The 24,149-nt window shown below is 45.0% G+C and overlaps 1 protein-coding gene across 2 annotated transcripts in view; it reads left to right on the forward strand.

The window, feature by feature from the left end:
* RAD50 (RAD50 double strand break repair protein) overlaps window positions 1-24,149 on the forward strand; it is a 230,493-nt gene that overhangs the window by 83,162 nt on the left and 123,182 nt on the right. The gene's annotated exons all lie outside the window — the stretch shown is intronic.

The following is a 24,149-nucleotide window of genomic DNA, read 5'->3' on the forward strand; positions in this document are numbered from 1 at the left end:
GCTTCTGGGTCTACATCCTTGGGGCTGCCATATACCTGACCTTAGGGAGAAGGAGAAGGGTTTCGGAGAAGCCCTGGCTACGGAGTTGGCTAGGGCTTGGGTACCCTTGCTCCCTAGCACTCCTGTCTTAGGCCACCTCCACAGCCTCACAGAGCCCTTACAGGGGTGCTCCTTAGCAGCAGCATTGGTGTTGCCTGTGGCCCTCGGTGCTTGGCCCAGAGAGGTTCTAGGCAGCATGGGGGAAGTTGCTTAGGGTCGGTCAAGACCATGGATGTGGACAAAGAATTAAGGAACCCAGGTCCCAGTCCCCTGGAAAGGGCAACCACTTAACTCTTGTGCCTTAAAGTAGACCTTGCCCCATTTGCACTCTCCTAAAGGCTGGGCTGAGTGTCCAGAACTCTGGCCTGGCATGTTCCTTCCTTCACCTCCCCAAAGCTGCTGACTCAGAAGTAAATTGCTCCTCTAGGCTGCGCTGGTTGTGTCACTCCCCTCACCCAGCTCTCCCTCCACAGCAGCACCCAGTTGCAATGGTACAGACTATAAATAGACACATTGATGCAGCATTCCACCTGTCAGTCACTCAGCTGCCTTCCTCCTACAGAGGAAATGGATGGGTTAATCCAATCCCCGTGCACCAGGATCTGATGCTGTGATTAACATGAAGCTTGGTTCCCAAGAGACCAACAAGAATGGGTCGGAGCTGTCTCCCAGAGAGTAGTGGGTGCAGTCCCTGAGAGAGAGGCCAAGAGACAGGAGGAACCACAAGGAATGAGCCTTAGCTGGCTAAGAAAAATGGAAGGTGCTGAGACCCAGGAAGGGGGAGAAGGGGTAGGGTGCTGTAAGTGACAGGTGGAGTGGACACCCACTACAGAAATCAAGACCTTCTGAGCAAGAAGAGCAGAAAGCAAGTGGCTCCTGAGTTGTGAAGTCTGTTTTCTGGGCAGCAAATGGATGCTTGTCTTGTCTTGAAGAACCTGATATAGGCACTGGAAAATTCAAAATGAGATCAGGGAAAGGAAGTTTGCATCTTATACGGTCTCAGAAATTGACCAAAATGACCCTTTTAAGACAATAGGAGTCTGTAAGAAGTGCTTTGACAAAAACTTTATTTTAATTCACAGATAATCATCTGCATCTGTATGTATATCTTTCATGCCATGAAATGTACTTCTATGATACATATTATTGGGTATATATTATTCTCTAATAAGGATAATTATTTACCCATTAATCTCCTATTAGGTTATTTCCATATTTTCTGAATACAAACAACACTGTGTAGCTGTATCTTGCCCATATCTTTTTTTTTAAAATTTTATTTATTTATTCATGAGAGACACACAGAGAGGCAGAGACACAGACAGAGAGAGAAGCAGGCAGAGGGAGAAGCAGGCTCCATGCAGGGAGCCCGATGTGGGACTCGATCCGGGGTCCCCAGGATCACACCCTGGGCTGAAGGCAGGCGCTAAACCACTGAGCCACCTGAGAGACACACACAGAGAGAGGCAGAGACACAGGCAGAGGGAGAAGCAGGTTCCATGCAGGAAGCCTGATGTGGGATTCGATCCTGGGACTTTGGGACTATTCCCTGGGTGGAAGGCAGGCACTAAACTGCTGAGCCACCCAGAAGTCCCCAAATTCCCCAATGTTATAATTTACTGATGAAGTTGTCATTTACATCTCTGAAGGGGTCTTTGACTTTTTTTTTTTTACTTTTAAGTCTAGGGATTCTTATTTTATCTTGAAGCCTATAAAAATCTTCTTATCGGGGATGCCTGGGTGGCTTAGTGGTTTAGCCCCTACCTTCGGCCCAGGGCATGATCCCTGAGTCCCAGGATCAAGTCCCAAGCCGGGTTCCGTGTAGGGAGCCTGCTTCTCCCTCTGCCTGTGTCTCTGCCTCTCTCTCTTTCTCTCTCTCTCTCTCGCTCTCTGTGTCTCATGAATAAATAAATAAAATCTTTAAAAAAATCTGCTTATCATGATTGGGAGTGCCTCACTACAAATCAGTGAAATAAAACTATACCCTGTTTAAGTACCCCAAATTTTTGTTGTGACACTTCTTGAATCCCATTCGAAAATGTATCACATATCCCCTACGGTGCTAATCAAAACAGAGCCTTCCCTAGGTTTTTCGTAGTAATTCAGGGCCAGCATTTTGGGTGAGCCTTGCTGACTCAAAATACTCATCTTCTGTCATTTCAGCCATCCCTTGGGGGCAAGTAGCCTCTAAACACAGCTCCGGTTGCCTTCTGGATGCTCCACTACAACCCTATCCACAGATTCACATAGACATAAGCCGAACTCTTGGCCTTCCCAGTCTACACTGCCTCCCAGCAGCTTTCTCTCATCCTAATTCATGTTCCTTCCCAGATGAAGTCTTTCCTGTCCTCCTCTCCTCTTTGCCTCACCTGGTCCTCCAGGTCTTCTTTCCCTAAATCCTCATGTTTTGACTTTCCAGTCCCAGACTGTTATTACCACAGCCTACCTTCAGGTCTCTCTCCTTCCCTCCCTGTCTGGTCTTCCTTTCTTGGTGCCTCTGCACTAGGATGATCTGCCTAATTCTGCTGATCTCCCAAACATTCAGGTCCACCAGGAGCTTCTGAATTTCCTCAGACTCCTTAGCCCCACATTCCAGTCGAGGCTCACTCTGGTTCCAACCTTGTCTCCCACAGCTTCCCTACCCTTGAGCAGTAACTAGAGGGCAGTGTAAAGAATACAGGATTCGGGTCTGAAAGCTTGGGATAGTGTGCTTTCCACTACTTGCTGTGTGACCCTAGGCAAGTTACTGTTCCTCTCTGGGTCTCCGTGTTCTCATCTGTAAAAAAGAAATACTCTGCCCATCTCTCCTGATTATTATGAAGATGGAATTAGACTACCAAACTTTATAAACTAAAACTTGAGCAAAATGACATGTATTAACAGTAGTGAACAACTTTCACTGCATTTCTGTTCTCTGAACATACTGTGTTTTTCCCCTTATGTCTTTGCTCCTTCCATTTGCTCCTTATCTCTATCTTCTTGTGATATTTGGTAACACTCAGTCTCCCCCCTCTCTGGCTCTCTCTGTCTCATTCTCACTTTTTCTACCCTCCCCACCAAACACTTCGGTGTCAGTCTCCATTTCAAGGCCCAGAGTAAATGCCTGGTCCTCTAGGAAGTACCCCCAAACTGCCAAACCAAAATCCTTCCCCACCTTAGAACCCCCTGGCGCTTAACTTTTATGTTGCCTTTTCTGCATTTATCACCAGGGTGGTGACTTTCTAGGGAGCAAAGTCTCCATTTTTCTACAGATCTATCTGGCTACTCAGGTGGAGTTAGCTGAAGGTTATTGCTCTGGTCTCACGGCATGCCTCCCATCTATACGATTACTTAATAAGGATTAATTCCTTTGTGTCAGGCCCTGAAGTTTTCTGGGCTGGCAAGACTTCCTCTGAGGTGATTTCTGCAATAGGCATTCCCGAGGCAAGATCAACCTTGTAGGAGCCTCTTCCCTGATGACCAAGCCAGTCCTTAGCCCCCTCCCTTAGGCTCTCAGAATACAACGTTCACCCCCCTGGGGAGGTGGGGCTCCAGTTAGTTCTGAAGCACAGAACCCTGCCAGGCTTTCACCAGGTTTTTGAGAGAAGGGAAACCCTGGGCTCCTGTGGGGCAGGCTATCCAAAGAGAAAGCCATGGTCCCCAAAAACAGATGAACCCCCCAGCAAGCCTTCTAGCCTTCCAGATGCGAAGAGTGGGCTTTCTGAGACGCTAAAAATCCCTTCCAGGCATCATGTCTATTTTCACAGTAAACCTGGGATGCAGGCAATCCCAAACTGTTAAGTGCAGAACACAAATCAGGCATCAGATCATCAGAAAGCATCCAAAAGCTTCAAGAATCCTGCCATCATCACCCTGCCTGAAAGGAGCCTAGTTGGAAGAAAAAAAAGTCATTTCTTAATTCATTCAACAAATCATGAATCGCACTCCTGCTCTAGGTCAGCTCCGGATTTGGCTGAAGACTCGCCCCTCCCCTCTCACAGTTCTGGCAAAAATGCTGTATGACACAGCAGAATAAGCGTTGTGCTCTTACAAAAATCCTAAATACAGAGTGGGAGGCTGCAGCTGGCGGCAGCCAGGGGGTCCTGCGATGGAAGAGTGGGCCAGGAATCGTTCCGGCGCTGTGGACTGTTCCGGAACCGCGGAGGGGGCGCGGGTGTCAGTGTGGGCTGCCGCTGATGCCTTGTGCAGTTTCATTTCTTATAAACACTGGGTTGGGAGGAAAGAGGCCTCAGCTCCCCATCCGCCCCGTGAGGCCCGGGGCCGGGGGCGGGGGTGCGGGGGTGCTCCGGGGCGAGGCCTGGCGGCCACGTCCCAGAGTCACTCCGCTTGGGAGCAGCATCCTCCCCGCCCCCACACGACCGGGTCCTGCAGTACCGCCGGCGCCCACTGTCGTGCTCCTAGAACGCCCCTCGGAGAATTCCAGGCTTTCCTGGGGCAGCAGCACCCCTACTTCGCCCTGGGTACCGAGTCCTGACCTGGAGCCCCTCGCCTCCAGGTGACCCACGATCGCGCTGCCCCAGCCAGATCTGAGTGTGCGTGTGCGCGCGCGCGTGTGTGCGGAGGGGAGGGGAGGGGAGGGGAGGGGAGGGGGCACAAGCCTCTCAGGCTAACTTCCACATTCCAGCTCGGCCCCGGCTGGGGGTGAGTCGGGGTAAGCGGCCGGCTTCCTGGAAAGGGAGGGAGGGCGGAGAAAAGCAAAGCCTCCCCGCCGCGCCGCCCGGGTGGCTGCCCTGCCGGGGCCCGCCCCGCCCCGCCCCGCCCCCGCCGCAGCCGCCCGCCCCGCCCGTGCCCGGCCGCTCACCTGCCCGCAGCCCCGGGCGCTTCCTTCGCCGCCCCCGCCCAGCCTCCCGCCCAGCCTCCCGCCCAGCCTCCCGCCGCGGGCCAAGCGCTTCCAGCCCGCTCTGCAGCTCCGGGCCGTGGGAGCTCGGGCGAGCTGGCGAGCTGCTCGCGCCCAGTACCGCCGCCGCCGCTCGCCCCCTGCCCCACCCCGCCCGCAGGATGCGGCGGGCGGCACCGGGGTGCGGAGCTCTGCGTAAATGCCCCCGCTGGCGGGCACACAGTAGGCGCGCAGAAATGGCGCCCGCGTCCCCGGCGCTGCAGAGGGAGGCCGCGCTGCGGCCCCAGCCACTCGCGCTCCCGCGGGAGGCGTGCACGTGCCGAGCCGCCGGGCTGACTCTGCCCGCGGGACGCTGCGGCCCCGGGGGATCGGCCCACCCGCGCGGCCCCAGCCCCCACGCCGGCACCGCAGGGCCGCGCCGAGGGGCGGGGCCTGGGTTTCGGTTTCTTGCAAACGCCGCGGCCACAGGGAAACCGAGGAGTTTCCGGGAACCGCGCCGGGAGCGCTGAGGTTCGCGCGGCGGAGGGGGACGGGCGGCCGTCCAGCGTCGCGGGTCAGTGGCCCTCTGGAAGTTCCAAGAGGAGCTGGGGGAAAACCGGCCCCGGAAAAGCCCCACCTGAATGCACCTGCCGCAGTCCCCACCCAGAAGGGGCGGTGGGATGGGGGGGGGGGGCTGTGAGCACGCGGGAGGAGGGGACTGTGCTTGGGCAGGTGGAGTGTGAGAAATCGGGGCCCCCTCACACGGCCAAACTCCCCAGTTGTACCACTCAGCGCACATCATCACGTCTCGTTTTATTGTCTTTATAGCTCTTATCATTGCTGAAATGATCCCCTTTATGTACTTATTTTTTTTTACTGGGGGATTCCTCCTACATGACTTGGAGCCCTTGGAGGGTGCAGCCGCGCCCCGCCTAGGGCCTAGAACAGGGTTAACCACAAGGAGAGTCTCGGTGTTTACTGAAAGAGTGAAGAAATGGAGTGAGAAGCTTCTAGGGCTGGCCTTGTGGCCCTCTGACCTGCTTCCAGGAGGCCTCTGGGCCCAGCTCTCCTGACTCCAGTCAGATCCTGATGTCCCTAGCTAATGAAGACCCCCTTTTTAGGAAAGGCCTCTTTGTGGGGAAGTCCCTTGTAGCTCCCTGAGAACTGCCCTCCTGATGGGGTGGTTGGGCAGTAAGCAGACTATAGTCATCACAGAGGAATGCTGGCTTTGAGGGTCAGCTACTTCCTTCCCTCCCCAGGGCTTGCAGCTCAGTCCAGGGCTGAATGTGGGCTGGGCCTGGATCTGAGCCAGGAAGGATGGGAGTTTGCAATGGTGAGACAGAGTCCTGGATCCTCCCTGGCCTCTTCAGACCAAAGCAATGCCTGGAGTCTGGGTGGGCAGGGTCACCTAAATTCTTGCTTTGGGGCCCCCAAGTCTGTGACAGGGGTCTCCTTCAGGATAGTCTGAAGACTATGACTCTTGGAAAGAAAATAGGGGAGCTCTCTCAGTCCAAAAGAGCTGGAGGTGGGGTGGGCGGCATGGGCCACTTGGAAGTAGCTGGTAAGCCAGCGAGAGGGACAGGCAGACAGACCCTCCAACATCCCTTGTCCATGCCATCACTGACTTCTGGCCCAGGCTAAGGACCAGGGTGGCTGGCCTGGGAGGCAGCCAGGGAAACTCCAAATGCTGCAAGAGTGGAGCTTGTGCTCTGAGCACAGTCCCTGGTGACCCTGGTGACTCATCCTGGGAATCCCAACTCCAGGGGCTGCCCTGGGAATAAGGCTCAGGATGGAGAGCGCACGCCCCTAAGGGTCCTGACAACCATGATGGCAGTTTAGTGAAGCCCCCCACTAGTAGATTATTGTCCCTTCCTTCTTTTTCCCAAAGCTGGACCCATGCTGGGTCCAAATAATATCTTTGAGGCAGGGAGCCAAACCCTCATTCAGCCTGGCCAATAAATTTGACATAGGAGAGGACCTAGTTTTCAGAGTGTCCATGTTGGGCCCCATTCAAGATCACATTTCAGAAACAGTAGGTGTACATCAAACTCAAAGATAGCAGAAATGTGTCAATGTGCTCAGCAAGTGCTGAGTTACAGGTATATTCATATAGGGAAAGCAGCGCATGAAGCAAGAGAACAGGGTGGCTCAGGTCTTGTTCACTGCTGTATCCCCAGGATCCAGACTTGGTTGAACACAGCAGATGCCCTATGGACCGGTGTGGTGTGGGTAGGTGATGGATGGATGGATGGATGATGTTCTCAGATTATCTCAGCAGCGTGCACACTTTCCCTGAGGTGGTCTTGGCAACAAGACAATTGCCACAGAAAGTCTTTGATGGGCCAAAGGGAGGAAGGATAGAGGGATGAGGCTTCCCTGAGCAGCACTGTGGTCATTTCTGTCTGGTTCTGTCCCTCCAAGGAGACCTTTGCTCCCTTTGCCATTGCCCTGTTCACATGTGTGCCCTCTAGGGCCTGCGGAGAGACTGAGAGTACAGTGACAAGGACCAGCCAGACATAGAATAAGAGGAAGGGGCTGTTAATAACAGGTGGATTCTCTCTCCTCTCTCAGAAGGTGGGTCTACGAGAGGCTTGTATGGCTCAGTTGGTTTAGTGTCCAATGCTTGATTTCAGCTCACATCATGGCCTCTGTATTGTGGGATTGAGCCGTGTGGTCAGGCTCTGTGTGTTTAGCATGGAATCTGCTTGTCTCTCTCCCTCTGCCCCTCACCCCACTTGCACTCTCTCTCCATCTCCCTCTATCTCTAAAATAAATGAATGAATGAATGAATGAATGAATGAATGAATAAATAAATAAATAAATAAAATCTTTAAAAGAAGGTGGGTCCACAAAAGAGCTCAATTTAAGTAGGACCTCAGCCAGGTGTGAGAGGTTCCAGTGCTTTCTCTGAAGGAGTGTGTCCACAGGAAAGCATGTGTTCACTGACCAGCTGACTGGTAGGAGGAGGAATGAAGAGTCAGCAGAGAACCACCCACCAGGATGGTCCAGGAGAAAGTATGACTGTCTAGTTCAGTTTGGCCCATGAGAAACCACAATGAGTCTGTCACTGTGTCAGATATTCAACATAAAATGTTGCTCTGGTAGTATTTGAGAGGACTGGGTCCATACTGAGGGCAGAATGGACCAGCATGTGCTGGGAGAAGGAGCTCTGGGCACCCGAGGAAACCAAAGCCATTCTCCCTTCCTGGAAAGCCCTTAGGAATGTTGGAAGCGGCTTTCCACAGGGGCTGGAGAGCACATGTATTACTTTGCTTTTAGTGGAGAAATAACTCTAGAAGACTGATAACTTAGGGGCATCTGCAAGTCATGGAATGTTGCTCAGCCCTGTGCCTGTGCTGGTCTTATGGGGGACTTGGAAGTGACCAGCCATGGTCCCCATCACTAACCTGGGTGTTCTCCTAGGGCAGAGGATGCAAATGTTAACAGTCAGAGTCATCTCCCCGGCACCCAGTACACTCCTCACAAACAGTAGGCACTTAGTAAGTGCACTGCTGATTGCAGAATGACGAATGTGTGCAATACCTGGAGAATTAGACAAAGGGGCAGAGATGTTGGGTACTGAGATGGGAGCTGTTGATCTCAGCAGGGTCCACAGATGGCTACTCCAGGGAGGTGGCATTCATTAGGGCCTTGAAGGATGAGTCACAGTTTCATAGGCCAGCCGTGGGGGAGGGCATTCTGGGATGCAGGAATGGCCCAAGGAAAAGCTTGGAGACTCAAAAGTGTGAGACAGATTCTGCCTGCAGTACAGGTATGGCTGTGTGTCGCTGTCCCAATTCCTGAGCCTGGACCAGTCAATGGGAGCCACACTGGGAAGAGGTTCAAATGGCATACTCAACAGTCAGGATTTTATCTTGGCAGATAGGGGCTCCTCAGGGCAGGACCCATGGTTCCTCTCCTTCTAGAGAATTAGGTCTATAATCAGATGTTTGTTGAAGTAAATTCTAGGGTGGGCCCTGTGAGGGTAACCGGGAGTGACCATGCTTTAGAAAACTTTGCATGACTACCATGATGAATGAAGCATGGGCACGCCAGGGTGGGACCAGGGTGTGGCAAACAGTCTCTGAGGCCACAGAACCTAAGGAGGCATCCACTCTCAGGGACCAGGTCTACTGGCATGACCATGAGAGTTTGAGTGCCTCCTCAAGTTTTGCACCCCAGGCCCCTGTTTGCTTCACCCGAGTCTGGGATCTGGCTGTGGACTGGAGGCAGGGCAGTGGCCAAAAGGCAGCTCAGTTGATCCAGGTGAATCAGATCTATGGCCATAGGGGATTGAGAGAATTGGGCCTACTTGGGAGTAGGATCAGAGGACAGGATTTGGGGATAACCACGATGTGGAACGGGTTGAAGCAGGACCCTTCTGGTGCCCTCCATAATACCCCATCCTATGAAGAGTACAGGGAGGCCCCCGCTCTGCTAACAGTTTGTATGCCTGCATCTGGGGCCAAGGCTGGACCCTGGGCCTTGGCTTCATCTAGATTTTGAGTTTGGGGGCTGAAACTGTTGAGCTAAAGAGAGTAGTAGGGCAGAGGTAGGCCACAGCCTACCCCGGCAATGCCTATGTCACCACTTACGGTAGCTAGAACCTGCAACAGTACTCCAAGACTCCTAGGCCCTGACCCTGCCCTTTGGACACTGGGTGTGTGGGCACAACACACAGGGAAGGCTGGATAAGGGTGCCTCCAGTGCTGGATTGGGTGTGTCCATCAAACCATCATCTGCTGTCCAGCGGGACCAGAGTCCACCCTGAGGTCCTGTGTTCCCCAGGGATTAGTGGTTCCCTTCTCCTAGCTCTTGCCTCTGAAGCTCTGACCCTATGGCACCAGTGCCCTCTGCTGGCTAACAGAGATACTCCCCCTTCTCTTGCTTTTGGAAAAGGGGGTGTAGCGGTCTTGGGGAGAAAGAAGGGTGAAGGGTCAATGAAGGTTTAAAGGGCGGGGTCAGGAGTTGAGGTTGGACTTTGGCTAAGGCAGATAGGCAGGTGCCACCTGGTAAACAAAGCACCTGCTTCCTGGTCAGTAGCCTTTGAGTGGGTGCCAGAGAGACGGGACCAAGCAAAGACAGAGATGACTCAGTTTTTCTTTCTTTCTTTCTTTCTTTCTTTCTTTCTTTCTTTCTTTCTTTCTTTCTTCCTTGCTTCCTTTCTTCCTTTCTTTCTTTCTTTTCTTTCTTTCTTCTTTCTTTTTTTGCATTTTTAAAACTTTATTTAAATTCAATTACTTAACATATAATGTATTAATGGTTTCATAAGTAGAGATCAGTGATTCATTAGTCTTATATTACACCCAGTGCTCATTACATCACGTGCCCTCCTTAATGTCCATCATCCAGTTACCCCTGTCCCCCCACTCCCTTCCCTTCCAGCCACCCTTGGTTTGTGTCCTATGATTAGGAGTCTCATATGGTTTGTCTCACTCTCTGATTTCGTCTCTTATTTCTGTATTATTTTTTCCTTTCTTACCCTATACTCCCCTGTTTTGTTTCTTAAATTGTACATATGAGTGAGATCACATGATAATTATCTTTCTCTGATAGACCTATTGCACTTAGCATATCTTCTAGTTCGTGTTGGCATTTTTTCTTTTCTTCTTCTTCTTTTTTTTTTTTTAATTTGAATACTTTGACATTGTCTAAGAGGACTACTGAGAGAGGCCAGAGAGCAAGGAGCCTCTCATCGATCCACCGTCCCACCCTACCCTGGCATCACAGCCCAGGAAGGTTCACATCCTATTCTGAGCACAGAATCAGCCCCTTCTGGACACCCTGGGTGGGCCCTGACAGCTCCTCCGATTCTCCCAGAACAAACCCCCTGGGCCCCACAGAGGATTTGTCCTGGGACTGAGGGCTCAGGGATAGGTCTCTGAGGGGTCAATGCCCTGGGCAATCTAAAAGTAGGAAGAGTCGTCCCCTGAGAGAATTCCTGCTTCAAATCTCCAACCCAGGCTAGAATGGAGGTGGTGATGCCTCAACAGAACAAAGTCAGAGAGAGCTCCTGAGCAGCTCTCCATGGTTCCTCTGATTCATCCTCCTCTGGACTCACTCCCTTCTGAGCTCCAGGCCAGGGCCTCAGGACATAGGGACCAAGTTGGAGTATTAGGTAAGATGTCCAGTGGACAGAAGAGTGACAGGACCTGTGCTGCCTCCGAGCCGGGAAGTCCACAAACAGGGTCACACCCTAGGCAGCCACTTCCCTGAAGGTTCTCTCTCTCTCTCTCTCTCTCACACACACACACACACACACACACACACACACACACACAGAAGGGTGGATTTCTCCAGTGAGCCCTGCCCATCCATGGCCCTGGCATCTGGAGTCCCCACCTCAGAAAAGCAGCTTATGGGAATTTGTTTACATCATGACTCTTGGGTACATAGACTTCACCTGGCTTCTGGGAGCCCGGGCAAGGGTCTTGACCCCAGGGAAACTTCTCTCCCAGGCTAAGACAGTGTGGGTGGCTGCTGTTCTCTTAGGACTCAGAGATGACTCAGTGCTCAGGAAAGCAGCTCCTCACCATGCCCCAAGGTGGCCTTAGCAGTCATGTCAATTCATCTTGAATAGTGTAAGCTCTTCACAGAGACTCCTCCGACCACTCACCTACCAGGTTCTCAGGGAGAGATGAGGCCAATGGGAGAACATGAAGAGAAGAAATTGGTGGTGCTATGTGTTAAAACTGCCCATGTACCCTAGGTGCCACGCTTAGCCTGCAGGCCTGGTGCCACATGGCCTGAGAGACCGTGGGAGCAAAGAGCTGTCACTGGTTCATGGCAGGGCTGACCCACCAGCCTGAGGATTGTGGGATGGGAAAATCAAGCTGCAGACACCAGGAAGTACAGGAGCAGAGTAAAACCAGATGAAGTCAAAGAGTCTAAAATATTTGATAAGTAGGCCTGGTGAAGGCTTTTTTTAAAAAAGATTTTATTTATTCATGAGAGAGGCAGATACATAGGCAGAGGGAGAAGCAGGCTACCTGAGGGGAGCCTGATGTGGGACTCGATCCCAGGACCTTGGGATCATGACCTGAGCCGAAGTCATGTGCTCAGCCACTGAGCCACCCAGGCATCCCCTGGTGAAGGCTTGTGAGGCTGCTCCTGCCATGGCACCATTGCCTTGTGAGCATTCTGTGTGAGCCTCACAGCCTCCACAACCAAGGTAAGGCTGGCCCTCGGGTCGGAGCCCACGTCAGAGCCAGGAACATGGCAACTCTGTCACAGAGTTCCCAAAACACCTCTAGAGGAATTGATCTTCTCTTTTAGGCTTCTCTACAAATTTTTTCTTTTTTTTTTTTTTTTTTTTTTAATTTTTTTTTTTTAATTTTTATTTATTTATGATAGTCACAGAGAGAGAGAGAGGCACAGAGACACAGGCAGAGGGAGAAGCAGGCTCCATGCACCGGGAGCCCGACGTGGGATTCGATCCCGGGTCTCCAGGATCGCGCCCTGGGCCAAAGGCAGGCGCCAAACCGCTGCGCCACCCAGGGATCCCTACAAATTTTTTCTTGTCATTTTCCTGCATGTGTATCTTTTCTCTCCCTCTGCTAGCTCAGGGTTGCTTTTTGACCCTTGGTGCCATGGGGATGGATTAAGTGACAAATTCAGACAGCAAACATTTACAGTATGGCCAGGTGCCAGGTACATAGGTAGTTGCCATGGCAAAGACATTCAACAAGAATTTATTGATCCCATAGGATGTGGTAGGCATGGGTCTAGACACTAGGGATATAGACGTGAACATGACAAAGTTCCTGCTGTCATGAAACTCATATTTTAGTGAAGGCAGGCTAACAATGGTGAAAGTGTAATATGGTAATGACTATTCTGCAGAGAAATAAAATAGCATGGTGTCATAGAGATTATGGAGGTAGGTACTTTATATTGGGTGTTCAAGGAATGTCTATCTGGAGCAGTGACAATTTCTTTTAAATATTTATTTATTTCAGACAGGGAGAAAAAGAAAGAGAAAGAGCATGAGCAGGAAGGGCAGAGGGAGAGATAGAATTCCAAGCAGACTCCCCACTGAGTGCAGAACTCCATATGGGGCTCAATCCCATGACCATGAGATCATGACCTGACTGAAATCAAGAGTCAGACACTCAACCGACTGCAGTACCCTGCACCACTACAGCAGTGACATTTTAACTTTGTAAGTGATAAAAGGGGCAGCAACGTGCAGAACAGGGCAAACGGCACTCTAAGGCAGAGGGAAGAGTTAATGTGAAGGGCTTGGAATGAGAACAGGCTCAGTATGTTTGAGGGAAAAGAGCACTGTGGCCGCAGCATGGTAGGTAAGGAGGATCATGCTAGAAAATGGGAACGGTCAGATCAGTGGGGGTCAGATGAGGTGGGGCTATTTTGCACCCCCCCCCCATCAGGGGCTTGGGCTTAATGCAAAAGGAATGGAGGGCCTTTGAAGGATGTGGTACATGGAAGTGAATTGATCCAATGTGCATTTTTAAATGCTTACTGGCTGCTGTTTCCAGACTGGACTGTAGTCCAGTCTAAGTCTTTCTGCAAGTGTGGAAGCAAGACCAGGAGGCAAGCCAGAGTGGGAGGATGATCCAGGAGAGGTGAACCAGGATGGTGGTGGTATCAGTGGAAAGAAGAAGGGATGGAACTAGGCAGAGTTTGGAGGGAAAGCCAAACACGAGATAAATGAAATGTGTTGCCTACAGAATGAGAGAAAGTATTTGCAAATTATATATTGATCAAATACTGGAAAATGGGCTTACATATAGACTGTAGTAGTCACCTCTTATCTGCAGTTTCACTTTCTGTGTTTTCAGTTACCTATAGTCTAGTGTAGTCCAGAAGCAGGTGATCCTCCTTCTGATATATCATCAGTAGGTCGATGGTAGCTTAAAGCTACGTTACAGTGCCTATATCATTCACCTCACTTTATCTTATCACGTAGGCATTTTATTATCTCACATCATCACAAGAAGAAAAATGGTGAGTATAGTACAATAAGATATTTTGAGAGAGAGACCATGTTCATGTAATTGTTATTACAGTACATTGTAATTATTCTATTTTATTATTGTGGATCTCTTTCTATGTCTAATTTTTTTCTGTCTAATTTATAGATTAAATCTTATCGTGGGTATATATGTGTAGGAAAAAAACAATAAAAGTAGGGTTTAGGACCATCCACAATTTCACACGTCCACTGGAGGTCTTGAAATGTATCCCCTACAGAAAAGGGGGGACTACTGTATACAAAGAATGCTTACAACTCAATAATAAGAATACAACATATTTTTTTTTTAATGGTCAGAAGATTTGAATGGGCATTTCACCAAAGAAAATACAGATGGCAAACTGCACCTGCAAAGATGCTCAACGTCATTAGTCACTAACTACATGCAAATTAAACCACAATGAAATATCACTACACATCTACTAGGAAAGCTAAATGGAAAAGACTAACTATGCCAAGTATTGGTGATGACATGGAGCAACTAGAATGTTTCTAAGCTGCTGGCAAGAATATAAAATTATACAACTACTTTGGAAAACATTTTGGCAGTTTCCTTAAAAAGTTCATTATGTTATATTATATGCACATATAATATATAATACTGTATATAATTATAAAATATATGCAATATATAAATATATAATAAATAATATATATTGCAGAAAAAAGACACATTATTTATAGGGTAATACATTTTTTCCATCAAATTTTTATTTAAATTCTAGTTAGTTAACATACAGTGCAATATTGTTTTCAGAAGTAGAATTCTGATTCATTTACTTACATTCAACACCTAGTGCTCATCCTAAGTGCCCTCCTTAACCTATTATCCACCTAGTCAGTCCCCCACCACCTCCCCTCCGTCAACCCTCAGTTTGTTCTTTATTGGTTTTTTTAAAGATTTCATTTATTTATTTGAGAGAGAGAGAGAGAGAGCACACGCAGGGGGAGGGGCAGAGGGAGAGAAAGGAGCAGACTCCCCGCTGAGCAGGGAGTTGGATGTGGGACTCCATCTCAGGACCCTGGGATCATGACCTGAGTCAAAGGCAGATGCTTGACCGACTGAGCCACCCAGGCGCCCCTGTTTTCTATTGTTAAGAGTCACTTATGGCTTGTTTCCCTCTCTCCTTTTTTTCTTTTCTCCCTTCCCATATGTTCATCTGTTTTTGTTCTTAAATTACATATATGAGTGAGATTATATGGCATTTGTCTTTTTCTGACTTATTTCACTTAGCATAATACACCTAGCTCCACTTCACTATTTGCAGATGACATGGTGCTCTATGTAGAAAACTTGAAAGACTCTACCAAAAAATTGCTAGAACCAATACATCAATTCAGCAAAGTCCCAAGATATAAAATCAACATACAGAAATCTGTTGTATTTCTATACATCAATAATGAAGCAGTTGAAAAAGAAATCAAGGGATCAATCACATTTGCAACTGCACCAAAAACTGTAAGGTAGCTAGGAATAAACCTAACCAAAGAGATAAAAGATTTGTACTCTGAAAACTATAGAATACTCATGAAAGAAATTGAAGAGGACACAGAGAAATGTGAAAACATTCCATGCTCATGGGTTGGAAGAACAAACATTGTTAAAATATCTGTACTACCCAAGGCAACCTACATATTCAGTGCAATCTCTGTCAGAAAGCACCAGCATTTTTCACAGAGCTAGAACAAACAATCTTAGAACTTGTATGACCACAAAAGACCCAGAAGAGCCAAAGCAATCATGAAAAAGCAAAGCAAAGCTGGAGGCATCACGATGCCAGACTTCAAACACTATTAATCATCAAGACAACATGGTGCTAGCAAAAAAACAGACACAGAGATCAATGGAACAAAATAGAAAACCCAGAAATCAACCCACAATTGTATGGTCAACTAATTTTCAACAAGGTGGGAAAGAATACTCAAGGGAAAAAAGACAGTCTCTTCAACAAATGGTGTTGGGAAAACTGAACAGGCACATGCAGAAGAATGAAACTGGACCACTTTCTTACACTACACACAAAAATAAATTCAAAATGGATGAAAGACCTAAATGTGAGACAGGAAACCATCAAAATCCTAGAGAAGAACACAGGCAGCAACCTCTGAGCTTGGCAATAACAATTTCTTTCTAGACACATTGCTGGAGGCAAGGGAAACAAAAGCAAAAATAAATTATTGGGACTTCATCAAGATAAAAGTCTTCTGCACAGCAAAGAAAACAATCAACAAAACTAAAAGGCAGTCTCCAGAATGGGAAAGATATTTGCAAATGACATATCTGATTTGGGTTAGTATCCAAAATGTATAAAGAACTTAAGAAACTCAATACCCCAAAATCAAATAATCTAGTGTAGGGGAATACATTTAAATTAGTTCAGATTTACCACAGAAGTTGAGAAGGAAGTCTCATTGTGGAGACCAGAAAGAAGTGGAATCACATCTTTACAGTGATGGAGGGGGAAAAAAATAGACCCAAGTTCTATAGCCAATAAGAATATCCTTCAGGAGTGAAAATGAAATAAAAACATTCTCAAATGAAGGAAGACTAAGAGAATTCCTTGACAGTAAACCTACCCTTAAATAATTGCTACAAGAAGGTCTTTAGGCAGAAGGGAAATGATACCAGAAGTTAACTTGAAATATCAGGAATGAAGGAAGATCAACAGAAATGGTAAAATCTAGGTTAACATTCTGTTTTTATTATTTGACATATTCTTTGGTTCTTTAAAATATGTTTTATGATTGAAAAAAATTATAGCATTTTCTGATGGTGTTTTCAAAGTATGTTTATATAATAATGAAAGGACAACATAAAGAAGGGAGAGTAGAGGAATCTGTATGGTGGTAAGGTTTTACATCCCACTTAAAATAATAAAATGTTGACCTTAAGAAAAAAAGATAGTTATAAATGCAATAGATGCATTTATATGGAATACTTAAAAAATGTTGAAATAACCCAAACATGCAAGATAGAGGAAATGGAGAGAGGGTGAACAAAGAAACAGATAATAAAATAATAGACATAAATTCAATCACATCAATAATTACATTAAATGTAAATGGTGTAGGAGCAGTGTCAGCAAAAATGTTGAAGTTAGGAATCCACAAAAGTCCATCCCTACACAAAATCAGGAAATACACTGGCAAAAACTGTCAGAATCAGCTTTATTAGAACTCTAAAAACTAAAAGTTTACAGCAACCAAGGAAATGTTTAGTCAAGGCCAAAAACAAAAAACAAAAAGCCTAGCTGAATCTTGGTAGAACTTTGTGGTTTTTTAACTTACCCAAGCCCCATTCTCCTCCCTCCAGTGTGGTGAAAACCTTGAAGACAACAGCTTGCATTCCCAATGTATTCCCAATGTAGGTTGTTAGTACCAGAAGGAGCAAAATGGACCTTATTCTCAAGGAATTGTAGTTGTTTTGACCTGTCTCCTCAAGTACACAGAACATCCTCAAAGATAGATCATAAGATAAGACACAAGACAAGTCTTAGCAAATTTAAGAAGATTGAGAGCATACCAAGGATCTTTTCTGACCACAGTGGTATGGCCCTAGAAGTCAACAATATGAGGAAAGCTGGAAAATCTACACAAATATATGAAAGCTAAATAACACTCTTATTTTTTTTAAGGTTTTATTTATTTATTCATAATAGAGAGAGAGAGAGAGAGAGAGAGGCAGGGACACAGGCAGAGGGAGAAGCAGGCTCCGTGCCAGGAGCCCGACGCGGGACTTGATCCCGGGACTCCAGGATTGCGCCCTGGGCCAAAGGCAGGTGCCAAACCGCTGAGCCACCCAGGGATCCCCCTAAATAACACACTCTTAAATAACCATTGGGTCAAAGAAGAAATCAAAATAGAAGTCCAAGAATATCACCAAACAAATGAAAATAGAAACACAAGTTACCAAAACCTATGGCATGCTGCAAAAGCAGTTCTTTTTTTTTTTTTTTTTAATATTTATTTATTTGCTTTAGAGAGGTGGGGAGAGGCAGAGGGAGAGAATCCCAAGCAGAGTCCAGGCTGAGCATGAAGCCTGACACAGGGCTGATCTCATGCTGAAACCAAGAGTCAATACCCAACTGGTTGAGCCACCCAGGTGCTCCATTGTAAAAGCAGTTCTGAGAAGGAAGTATAGAACTATAAGTGCACATACTAAGAAATTAGAAAGATCACAAAAATTAAAATGATAGAAATTTAAAAGCCTACCTTCACATCTCAAGGAACTAGAAAAAGAAAGGCAAATTAAGCCCAAAGTTAGTAGAAGAAAGGAAATAATAAAGGTAATGGTGGAAATAAATGAAATAGAGATCAGAAGAACAACAGCAATAATCAACAAAACAAAGAGCTGGTTTTATGAAAAGATAAACCCAAATGACAAACCCCTAGCAAGACTAAGAAAAAAAATAGAGGAGGCTTAAATATATAAAATCAGAAATGAAAGAGGAGAAATAATAACTGACACCACAAAAATACGGGGCATCACAAGAGACTACTTTGAACAATTATATGCCAACAAATTAGATAACAGAAGAAATGGATAATATCCTAGAATCATACAACCTACCAAGACGGAACCAGGAAGAAATAGCAAGTCTGAACAAACTGATAGTGAGTAAGGAGGTTGAATCAGTAATCAAAAACAAACCTTTCAACACAGAAAATGCCAGGACCTAATGGCTTCATGACAAAATTCTACCAAATATTTTAAAGAAAAATTAATGCCAATACTTAAACTTTTCCAAAAAATTAAAGAGGAGGGAACATTCCCAAACTCATCCTATGAGGCCAGCATTACCTTGATGCCAAACTCAGACTCAGAGAAGGACATTGCAAGAAAGGAAAACTGTAGACGAATATGCCTGATGAAAATAGATGTAAAAATTCTAGCAAAATATTAGCAAACTGACTTCAAGAATTCATTAAAAGGAATACCTTGACCTAGTGAGATTTATCCCTGAGATGCAAGGGTTGTCCAACATACACAAACCAATATACCACATTAATAGAATGAAAGATAAAAATCATATAATCAAATCAATAGATGCAGAAAAGGTATTTGACAAAATGCAACATACTTTCATGATGAAAACTCCAACTCCAGATTGGGTACATAGGAGGAACACTCCTGAACATAAATATGGCATATATGACATGACCATTATACTCAACAGGAAAAAAATGGAATGCTTCCCCTCTAAGATAAAAAATAAGACAAGAGTGTTCACTCTTCCACTTAAACGGAAGTCCTAGCTAGAATAATCAGGCAAGATGAGGAAATAAAAGGGATCCAAAAAGGAAAGCATAAAATTATCACTATTTGTTAATGACATGATTTTATATGTTGAAGAATCCAAAAGACGACTGAAAAACTGTTGGATCTAATCAATGAATTCAGTAAAGTTGCAGGATATAAAATCAATACACAGAAATCAGTTGCTTTTCTATATACTGAAACTTTCGAGAAAGAAATAAAGAAAACCATCCCATTCACAATAGCATCAAAAACAATACAATAGTTAGGAATAAGTTAAACAAAAGAAGTGAAAGATCTGTATAATAAAAGCCAAAGATTTTGCAAAAGGAAATCTAAGAAGATACAAAAGACATCGTGTGTTTGTGGAATGGAAGAGTGGATTGTTAAAATGTCCATGCTAACCAAAGCCATCTATAATGGAATCCCTATCAAAATTCCAATTTCTCACAGAAGTAGATAAAATAATCCTAAAATATATATGGAACTACAAAAGACCCCAATTAGCCAAAGCAATCATAAGAAAGAAGAACAAAATCCCCAAAAAAGTGGAGGCGTCACATTTCTTGATTTCAAACTGCAAGTCTACAGTAACAAGAAAGGTATGGTACTGGCATAAACATAGACATACAGATCAACAGAACAGAAAAGAAAAGCCTAGAATTAAACACCTACATCTGCAGTCAACTAATAACTGAGAAGGGAGCCAGGAACATTCAGTGGGGAAAGGATAGTCTCTTCAACAACTGGTAATGAGGAACTGGGTAACCACATGCAGAAAAATTAAATCAGATTCCTGTCTGACACCACTCACAAAAACTATTAACATAGATCAAAAACTCAAACATAAGACATGAGGCCATAAAACTAGAAGAAAGCATAGGAAAGAATCTCCTCAACACTGGCCATGGCGTGTTTCTTTGGATAGGACACCCAAACCACAAACAACAAAAGAAAAAAAAAAAAAAAAACAAGAAGCAGGACTACATCAAACTTGAATCTTTTGCACAGCAAGAGAAACAGTCAACAAAATGACAAGGTATCTACAGAATGGGAGAAAATGTTCACATACTACATGTTGGATAAGGGGTTGATATCCAAAATTTATTAAAGAATCATAGAATTTAATAATAAGAAAAAATCCAGTGAAAAGCAAGCAGAGGAACTACATAGGCATTTTTCCAAAAATTACATTTAAATGGCCAACAGGTACATGAAAAGGTGTTCAACATCACTAGTCATCCGGAAAATGCAAATCAGAATCATAATGAGATATCACTTCATCATTTTGACAGGTGTCAAAGAAGACAAGAGAACAAGTGTCGGGAGGACATAGAGAAAAGGAAACTCTTGTGCATTGTTGGTGGGATTTTAAACTGGTTGGGCCGATATTGAGAACAGTATGGGGGATCCTCAAAAAATTAAAAATAGAGCTGCCATGTGATCCAGCAATCCCACTTCTGCATATATATCCAAAGGAAATAAACACAGGATATCAAAAGGATATCTGCACTCCCATGTTCATTGCAGCCCTACTCACAATAGCCAGGATATAGAAATAACCTAAATGTCAACAGTTGAATGGATAAAGAAGATGTAGTATATTTATACAATGGAGTCCTATTCAGCCATGAGAAAAAAGGAAATTCTGCCATTTGCAACAACACGGGTGGACCTTGAGGGCATTATGCCAAGTAAGTCAGAGAAACACAAATACTGTATAATATCTCTTATATGTGGAATCCAGAAAACTGAAATTGTAAAAGCTTGGAGGGACATGGTGGTACCAGGGGTTGGAGGAAGGGAAAATGAGAGAGATGTTATTTAAGTTACAGACTTGCAACTAGTACATAAATAAGTCTTGGAGACCTATTACATGGCACAGTGTTATAGATACCAAAACTGTATTACAAACATTAATACGTCAAAGTATTAACTAATGCGGGATCCCTGGGTGGCGCAGCGGTTTGGCGCCTGCCTTTGGCCCAGGGCGCGATCCTGGAGACCCGGGATCGAATCCCACGTCGGGCTCCCGGTGCATGGAGCCTGCTTCTCCCTCTGCCTGTGTCTCTGCCTCTCTCTCTCTCTCTCTCTCTCTCTCTGTGCTATCATAAATAAATGTTTTAAAAAAGTATTAACTAATGCTGTTATGACAATCATTTTGCAATATTAATGCATCAAACTAATATATATACCTTAAACTTATGCAATGTTCTATTTCAAATATAACTCAATAACAAATTTCAAATAAAAACTTACTCTACTGCTACAGTAATCAACACATTGTGTTACTGCCCCCCACATATACATATCAGAATTGAGAGTACCACAATAAACCCTTACATTTATAGTCAATTCATTCTCTTTTTGTTTTTTTAAGATTTATTTCTTTGAGAGAGAGAGTGGTGGGGTGGGGAGGGACAGAGGGAGAGGGAAAGTCTCAAGCATGTCTGAGAGTCTGAACAGGGAGCCCAACTCAGGCCTCCATCTTATGACCCTGAGATCAGGACCTGAGCTGAAACCAAGAGCCAGATGCCTAACTGACTGTGTCACCCAGGCACCCCAATGGTCAATTCATTTTCATTCAATGTGCTAAGGCAATTCAGTTGTATTTTCTACAAATGACGCTGGGGACAATTGAATATCTTCATACAAAATGAAGAATTTATGCACTTGCCTCATGTTACACACGAAAATTAACTCAAAGTAGATAACAGACCTAAATGTAAGAGCTAAAGCTGTAAAATGTTTAGAAGCAAATATTGAAGAATATCTTTGTGGCCTTGGATTAAGCAAATATTTCTTTTTTTTTTAATTTTTATTTATGATACTCACACAGAGAGAGACAGAGACAGAGACAGAGACATAGGCAGAGGGAAAAGCAGGCTCCATGCACCGGGAGCCCAACATGGGATTCGATCCCGAGTCTCCAGGATCGTGCCCTGGGCCAAAGGCAGGCGCCAAACCGCTGCGCCACCCAGGGATCCCTAAGCAAATATTTCTTAGTTATGACACCTAAAGCACAATCCATAAATGAAAAGTTAACTAGGTTTCAAAATGTAAAACTTCTGCTTTTCAGAAGACATCATCAAGAAAATGTCAAAGCCATATACTTCAAAGTATTTATAAATATTTATAAATCCTATATTGGGTAGAGGACATATCTAAAATATATAAAGAACCCAGAAGGCCAAAAATAGAAAACAAAGAAATAAGAAATGAGAGAATAAACAGAGATAAAAAAATGAAATGGTAGACTTAAGCCATAATATATCAATTGTTACACTAAAAGCAGATGTTTTTACTCATTAGCCACTAGGTAAATGCAAATTAAAACTGTGAAGAGGTACCACTACATGTCTAATAGAATAATTAAAATAGAAAATATTGACAAAAGCAAGTGCTGGTGGGGAGATGGAGTAGCTGCAATTCTCATACCCTTGCAGATAGAAATACAAAATGATACACCACTTTGGAGAACCATTTGGCGGTTTCTCCTAGTCAAACATCTGCTTACCGTAGGATGCAGCAACCCTACTCATAGATATTTATCCTAGAGAAATGAAGATGTATGTTAAACAAATGTTTATAGCAGCTCTATTGATAATTGTTAAATACTGGAAACAACTTGAAAATTCAGTGAGTGAATGAATAAACAGATGCATACATCCATACAATGAAAACTACTCAGAAAAAAAGTAATAACATAATTTGAATGAATTTCTAAGGCATTATGCTGAGTAAAAGCAGCCAGTCCTAAAAGGCTACCTACTGCCTGATTCCATTAATACGATGCTCTCAGAAAGACAAAACTATGTTGATGGAGATTAGATCAGTAGTTCCCAAGGCCCAGGGGTAGAGAGAGGTAGAACTACTGAAGGATAGCACCAGAGAGTTTTTCTTCTGTATCCTGATTGTGGTGGTGGTTACACAAACCTAAATGTGTATTAAAATCATAGACCTGGGATCCCTGGGTGGCTCAGCGCTTTGGCGCCTGCCTTTGGCCCAGGGCGCGATCCTGGAGACCCGGGATCGAATCCCACATCGGGCTCCCGGTGCATGGAGCCTGCTTCTCCCTCTGCCTGTATCTCTGCCTCTCTCTCTCTCTGTGACTATCATAAATAAATAAAAAAAAAAAATAAAAAAATAAAATAAAATAAAATCATAGACCTGCTCACCAAAGTTGTTATTTTCACCATATATTAATTTAAAAATAAAATAGGAATAAACTATTGATATATGGCAACAATACAGATAAATCCCAAAGTAATTCTACTGAGTCAAAGAAACCAGGCTGAGTATGATCCCATTTTTAGAAAATTCTAGAAAATGCAAACTGATTTATAGTGACAGAAAACCAATCAGTGATTGCCTCAGGTGGGGAAGTGTTTGATCTGTTCACTATCTTGATCATGGTGATGGTTTCACGGGTACATACATATTTCAAATTTAATAAATTGTACACCTTGGGTTCAGTTTCTCCTATGTTAATTATATCTCAAGAAAGCTGTAAGATAAAATACTGGCTGCCCTTGAGGAGCACAGGATCCAGTGACAAAGAAAGAGTTTTGTAACCCAGTTATGAATGGCAGTTATGGGATTTAAAGCTTTCACTCCTCTCCCCAAGTGAGAAATCAGCATATGGCTGGCTACAGTTAGCACTATTTAACTTTTTTTTTTTTTAAGATTTAATTTATTTATTCATGAGACACACACACACACACAGAAGCAGAGACATAGGCAGAGGGAGAATCAGGCTCCTGATGTGGGACTCGATCCCAGGACTCCAGGATCACAACCTGAGCCAAAGGCTGATGCTCAACCATTGAACCACCCAGGTGTCCCCCAGCACTGAATCTTTTGTCCTCATGGTGTATCCCAACCTAACCATTCACAAACTGTGTGGCCTTGACCAAGTTCCTTGCCCTCTTTAATCCTCACTGTTCTGAGCATCTATGAAACACGGATAATTTTTTAAAAATTTTTAAAAATTTTTATTTATTTATGATAGTCACAGAGAGAGAGAGAGAGAGAGAGAGAGG

The sequence above is a fragment of the Canis lupus genome, chromosome 11, assembly GCF_003254725.2.
Source record: "Canis lupus dingo isolate Sandy chromosome 11, ASM325472v2, whole genome shotgun sequence".
Classification (NCBI taxonomy): Eukaryota; Metazoa; Chordata; class Mammalia; order Carnivora; family Canidae; genus Canis; species Canis lupus.